Below are 7456 nucleotides of genomic sequence, written 5' to 3'. Positions count from 1 at the left end.
ATGGAAAAAGATGAAATGATAAGATCATCCAAAGCATAGAAGTATAAAATTAGGAAAGAAAGTTATACCTTTCTTAAACATGCTTTGAATATAGTCAGATTTTTTTTCGAAAGAGTATACAAGAATTTAACAAAAGTGATGCAGCCTATAGTGCGGCGATCGTTGGAAAAAAAGGATGAAAGACACACGAAACAATGAAAGATGAGAGAAAAGAAGAAAGAACTCTCTTCTCATGAGTTTTAATTCAATAATCTTCAAAAAAAACTGATTACAATGACGGTCAAGGGCCTTATTTATAGTATAAAGTTTCTAATTCAACTAAAAGAAGGAATTCGAAAGGAAATAAAATATGAAATAAATCAAAAACAGACTCTATGTCAGACTAGGACTCTTGCGTGCTCTTGTAGGCCCATCAAACAATGGAATTAAGCTCTAAAATTCATAGTGATAGCAAAGCAACCAAACCTCATTGAGCACAAAAAGAGCTTTCTGGAATAGGATCAACTTAAGGATTCTGACATCGGATAATAAAGTTATGACCGTTCTAGCTTGACAGTGTCAGAATCCTACAGGAATCGGTGCTATCATGATACCTCAGATCAGGTGCTATCTTCGTGGTTGCCAATCCAAATATCGAGCTGAAGTATACGAAGTTGAACTATTTACATCTAGCTTAATGTGTAGCCCATCTGGCATATGAGCTTCCTTCGTTATCTCAGTCAGTCAGTTTCTGATCGCTCATATCTGACATACGTCAAATAGTTAGATTTGTTTTCAGTGGATCCTTAGAGACAGCCAAAGTTTAAAATTTACTATTTGGATATTGCATTTGACTAACCAAAGTCCAGAATTTACTCAATTAATACAATATAAACTAACTAGTAAGAGTTTCAAGACCAAGCTAATAAAAGTTTCATCAAGGACAATCAAAATATACCAGTCATGCATCTCTTTTTTAGTCAGCTAATAAGAGTTTCAATCAAAATATATTAGTCACCCAATAAGAGTTCTACACTCCAACAATTTAGTCAAAATTTTAAAACTAATTAGACAATCAAAAATAACTATTACTATATTCCATCAAGAACCTACTTAGATGCCATGCATCATTTTTTCTAATATGTTCTTATGCCTCTCAATTGGACAACTAAAAATGACCCTTGCTTTTTTTGGATTTGGATGAGAAAAAGATAGGAATCATCAAGTAAGTGGACTCCATTCTAATGGCCACCAATTTATTAAAAATTTCTTTTTCTGTATACATACATGGCCGACTTTTTTGGATAATAAAATTTTTCTCTTTAATTGTATTAGCAACATTGTCAATTGTTAACTTTAAAACTTTGATCTTTTAATCAACATTAATTGAAGATTTTTTTTTTTTGTATTTTAAACTTGTTGTACTTTGAGTCTGAACTTGAACTTGTAGTCTTGAGGATGGCATATTAATGCCATCATTTACTCAAAGCCCTCCAATGGAACTTCATTTTGGGATATCAATTGATCAGTATCATAAATAGTATCTGAGTGACTCCCACTTGAGCTAGCCCATCTTACCATTTTTTCTTTGCAGTTTTAGCATATCCACAGCTTTGGTAATTGGACTCCAAGCAAAACTACTTAATCTATTTCTAAACAACTCAAACCACTCATTGAAATTTGCCTTAAGAGACTTCAAACGGTTCTTCAAATGAGCCTTGTTCAAATCTATGCCAAGTTTTTTACTCACTTCTTTAATTATTTGAGCATAAGCAGCAGATGTGAAACTTTCATCAGGCTTATTTCTTACTTACTGTTGGTAAACCATTACTTCAATGAACATGTCATTTATATAAGCTGTCCATCTCAATTTTTTTTTCTTCATTTGATCTTTTTTTGTGCCACTCATTGAGGATATCTATATCATAAAAATATATAAAAAATATATGAAATGTATATTAAATATTAGCATAAAAGTTTTAATCATAAATATTATAAAAAAATTTTAAGTACAATCAATTGTGATAAGCCCAATACATAATGAAATAAACAAACAAATAATATAGTAATTGCTATCGGATGCCGTTCACTATATAATCATTCCACATGTCAGCTATATAATTTCTTAAAATTTTTTCTCACATAGCATCTTCATCATCATCTATTGGAGTAGAAACCTCTTCTTGAGGTGAAAATTGGTCTAAAATCTCTCAATCTATTTCATCAATAAATTTTTCGTCAGGATCTCTCGAGGATTTTCTGATGCTCGAGTAAAGTATTCTTTCAAATGATAGTGCACTCTTCTATAAGATTTGATAAGTCTACTTTTTAGTATATATCCTACATCAATAAAATAATATTTATCTAATAAAAATTAAAAAATGAGTAATAATTGTATTGTATTATAAAAGAATATAAAATTTATTAATTATTAAAGATTATCTTTAGGAATCTCCAGCTTATCTTATCTCCTAAATATATTTTTAGTTATCTTTGAGTCAGATGCCATCCCTTTCCAGCTAGACAAGATATATAAAGTTTAAATTGAATGAGCATGCAACCAATATATTCTGGGTTGGATAATCCTTCCTAACATGATACTTTAGGACATCAAATCGAGACACTTTTATAGAAATATGTATTCCATCAATAGCTCCCACACAATCCTAACATATAAAATTTATATAAATATTCATTCAAATACATGTTTACACAATTAAAAATAAATTAAATAAAATTTGATTTATCTTAAAATATGGATAAAAGTCTACTATTATTGAGTATTTCTGAGGGAACTTGTTCTCCAATATGTTGAATTAAAAATTGATCCTCTAAAGATATTATTTCTCTTAGTGCTCTGATGAAAATGATGATTAATGATCGCATTAAAGTGATAAAAGAAGAATGAAATCATACGATTTCTTATATTATATAATAACATGAATGTGAAGAAAGCTCTTCAACTATTGCTCCTTGAATGGGTTGGAGACCACCTCTTTTCGTAAGATCTCACATAAATTTATAAAAGCTCGTGGTCCAAATTGAATAATATCATAATACTTTTCATTTGTGTTTAAATATCATATTATTTCATCTCGTACTAGTTATCTTTTTATAGAAGATTGACTAATAGACCGATCAATATAATTCCTATAATGATGAAGCCTATATCGCATCATAAAATTTACAATACGATAAATAACTTCAACAGTAGCTAGTCCTCGACTTCTCTCCCATAAGAAAAACTTATCTATTTTTTTATTTTCTTATCTTTCCATCAATCACATATTTTAATTTAAATTTAAATAAAATAAGTATATTATGTTATATGATAAATAGATAAAAATAAATTATTGAAATGAGAATAAAATGAAGAGAGAAAAAAGGTGATGGGTAGCAAGCACACTATGGATTTGGTATCATATTTATATCTCCAAAATCTATAAAATATCATGCTTCTGTACCAAGATTAAGCTTTTAAAACCTCAAGAGACAACTCACACCAACACAACTTTAAAAAAAATTCCAATAAAGGAACCCAAGAAAGCCCTCTGTCTCCCTCAACTGCTCTCCTTCCCTATAGATCTCTGAAAAAGAGAAGTAAAAAAAAAATAATCTAATCGAAAAGGTCTCAACTTTTGAGATTTTTTTTTATTTCTTTTATATTTTTCATTGATTTTTTTTTTATTTTCCATCCTTCAGAATCAAGAAACCCTCCGTCTTCCTCAAGTGCTCTCCTTCTCTGTAGATCTCTAAAAAAGAGAAGTGAAAATAATAAAAAAATAATCTAAGTGGGAAAAGGTCTTACCTTTTAATTTTTTCCATCTTTCCTTTTGTTTTTGTTGGTTTTTTCCATGAAAGGTACTTCCACCATTTTTTCCATCCATAGGAGCCTCAATTGGATCGGTGGCTTAAAATAAGCCCTAGAATTGAAATAAAATATTAATTTCATTCTTCATTATTAGAAGGATAAGATGGAAATTGTAAAAAATTTATTAAACTTTTATTTTTTTTCCTTCAAATCTACTCAAATTACAGGAGAAAAAAATTACATATTTGAGGAGATTTATATTTTCTTTGTTTCTCTCCTTTTCTTTTTTTTTTTATAAAAAAATTTCTAACCAAGAGAAATTATTAACTTTCTCTCCTATTATTTTCTCTTCTCTTCTACTCTTCTCTCCCAACCAAGATGTAAGAGAGAGAGTATGCTCTTTTAAAGTGATCAATTACTATTATTATTGTTTTGGTAACTGGGTTCAATCAAAAATTTTTAAACTAAAAGATTGTGAGTACAAGCCCGTCAAAATAGAGAGAATAAAAGTATAATTTTATTTTAATCTCAAATCTAATGCAAGATCATTTTTTTTCATGTATTTGGATTGTGTCTTTTATAGATTTTATTCCCCAATATCAAACATTGAATTGAGCATTGCATAGCTTTTAAAGCTCTCCAACCCTTTTCTTCCATCTTTAGCATGATCTTATGTCATGCTTCAAAAGATATACAATGATGCGGAACTCTTGCCCTTCAAACATGGTCGTTGAATGTTTTGGTTAGAGTAAGAAAGTCTGTGGATGATTGAGAAAGGGAAGTCCAAGGCTAGGGTTTCTCCAGATTCCTTTTTCAGGGGGACCAGGGGCGCTACTAGTCAAGCTGACGGGATGGAGGGGAAGAGAGCTCAAAGGGTTTCTTCCTCTGTTGAGCATGAGCGAACGAATTTGCAACGAAACCATGAAAATAGAGGAGTTCAAGGCTCTATGGGACCTAGTGTTGCGATGACAACTAATGGAGGACATTCGTGGGTGCAAGTGGTGCAGGGATCTCACTAGTTTAGGTGGGAGATGTCAAGGGCAACGGTTAAGGATATTGCAATGCTGGGAAAGTGTTTCACAAAGGTTATTACCTTCTCAAAAGAGGATGTCAGCTAAGCTTGTTCAAGATTGAGATTTACTCTATTGGATAAGTTTTTGGGGAGGGATTTTCTTCTAGAACTTGTGCAAAAGGAACTTAAAATTAGGTGAAATATTATTGGAGACTTTCAGGTCTCTTCGTTGTCTGAGGGTGTTTTGATGTTTAAATTTTCCTCTAAAGAAAAAAAAAATAGAGTTCTTGAAAAAGGACCTTGATCTTTTGCTGGTCAACTCTTGGCTATAGAGAGTTGGTGACCAAATTTTAAACCTGGCGTGGATGGTATCCGTCAAGCCAGGGTATGGATCCAACTTTCCGACCTGTCGTTGGAACTGTGGGAGAAAGATAAGATTCTACATACTATTGAGGCGGTGGGGAAACCCTTTTTTCTTGATGATTGGACTGCAGCTTCAGCTAGGCTAGGTTTTGCTAGGGTGTGTGTTCTTATTGACATGCATCACACGATATGCCCTGGAGTGAAAGTACTAATCAATGATGAAGTAATTTGGCTAGAATTCATATATGAAGATCTTCTTGAAATATACTACATATGTGGAAGAATTGCTAATGACTCTAAGACCAGTGAATGTTTAAATGTTTCTAAGCAGCAGAGGGAAAAACCTATCTATGGGCTGTGGATTAGAGCTTCTCGAGTCCCTGTTAATAATCAGGGGTCTGGAGGAGTTGGGTGGGGGGTCTATGGCCCCTATACAGCCAGAGGGTCTGTCAGGAGGTGCTTGAATGTAGCGGAAAAAAATTAATAAATCTATATCTGGTAGAGTCAACTCACCTAAAAAACAAAAGGATCAACATGGGGGTTCTCATTTTGCACCATTGATGCAGGAAATTGGGGATTTAGTTGTGCAGCCAATGGACATTAGTTCATCTTCATCAGCTAAGGTGGAGTCTTTGGGTGTTGGAATTATTAAGAAAAAATGCAAAAGATCGCCAATCAAAACAGCAACCAAAAGTGCCTCTTCAGGATCAGAATCACCTTCTTAAACTAAGGTGATAGTTCGAGAAGAGGGTGTTCCTATAAATGAATTGGAGAAACAGCTGAATCTGTATGCACCTGGCAATTCCAGAGATAAGATGACTACTACAATTAAGGAGGTATGGAAGCCAGTTGCAACTAAGCAAATCGGATCAGGTGGGAAGGAGATAGATAATAATAAATTTGCAAATTTGGAGATGGTAGCTGCTCAATAGCAACAAAGCATACATTGTGGGCATTCAGGTACTCATGAACTCTATGTTTCTAATCTAAAGCAATTATTAAGTAGAAAGCCACATAAAGATAGGCAGGATCAAGATAAAGTTGGGCTTGCATGTGGTTTTATACAATCATAACTGTATGTGTGTGTTTCATAGTCTGTGGGGAGAAGTTCTTCGTCAGCCTCTCTTCAATGATTATCCTTGCCTGAAATTGTAGGGGGGTTGCTAAGTCTCCTTTCGATAATTATGCCAAAAATATGATAAGGCAATTTGATCCGAAAATTATCTATTTTTTTGAGACTCGGCTTAATGAAGGTGCATGTGGTAGGTTTTAGAGGTTGTTAGGACCCCATTGGGGTATGCATATGATCCCTTCTAGAGGATTATCCGGAGGGGTGGTGGTAGCTTGGGATGGGCCATGTTGATTTTGTACATACTAATAGACAGGTGGCTTTTGGTATTATTACTCTAGCTTTGGGTCCGACATGGGTATTAGGGCTATCTATGCTCGTACTTGTTTAATAGAACACCAGCAACTATGGAAGCATATATTATCTGTACAGACTTTGGCTTTGCCAATGCTAATTATTGGAGATTTTAATTGTATCTTAAATTGTGAATATAAGTAAGGAGGTAAAAGTTTTAAGCTCAATATAGAAATTAGAGAGTTCGGGACTTCTTAAGACAATCTACCCTGCTTGATTTGGATTTTCAAGGATCATCTTTCACTTGGTGTAACAATAGACATGGTCAAACAAGGGTGCAGGAGAGACTGGATAGGGCTTTTGCATCGCAAGATTGGATGGATATTTTTTTGAGTCTAAAGTATGATACTTGATGAGATTTGCATCTAACCATAGGCCATTACTTCTCAGGGTTGATGGTGCTTGGAAGAAGGGTTCCATTCCTTTTAGGTTTGAGAAAATGTGGTTGCATGCTAATAGGATATCGGAATGTATCAAACAAGCTTGGAGATGTCCTAAAAAATACTCACTTGATATTAAGCTATCCAGGTTACTTGAGCAAACTAAGAAGGCTATTTAAAGGTGGAAACGATCTATTAGGAACATATTTAAAAGGGGTGAGGAACTAAATCAAAAAAATATTAATGCTTCAACAAGAAGAAGAACAAAAGGGTGTTTTGTCACATTAGGATCATATATATTTACTCTCTCTGATTAGGAAATATAAACACAATTTATAACTGCAAAAAATTTTTTGGAGGCAAAAATCAAGGTTGGCAAGGATTAAACAAGGTGATGCAAATACAGTCTTCTTTCACCAATCAACTATTTTGTGGAGAAGAAGGAATAGAATCACACAAATTCTAGATCCGTAGGGGTTAATGGTGGA

Source organism: Elaeis guineensis, chromosome 9 (genome assembly GCF_000442705.2).
Source record: "Elaeis guineensis isolate ETL-2024a chromosome 9, EG11, whole genome shotgun sequence".
Lineage (NCBI taxonomy): Eukaryota > Viridiplantae > Streptophyta > Magnoliopsida > Arecales > Arecaceae > Elaeis > Elaeis guineensis.
Note: the sequence above shows the minus strand (reverse complement) of the source record.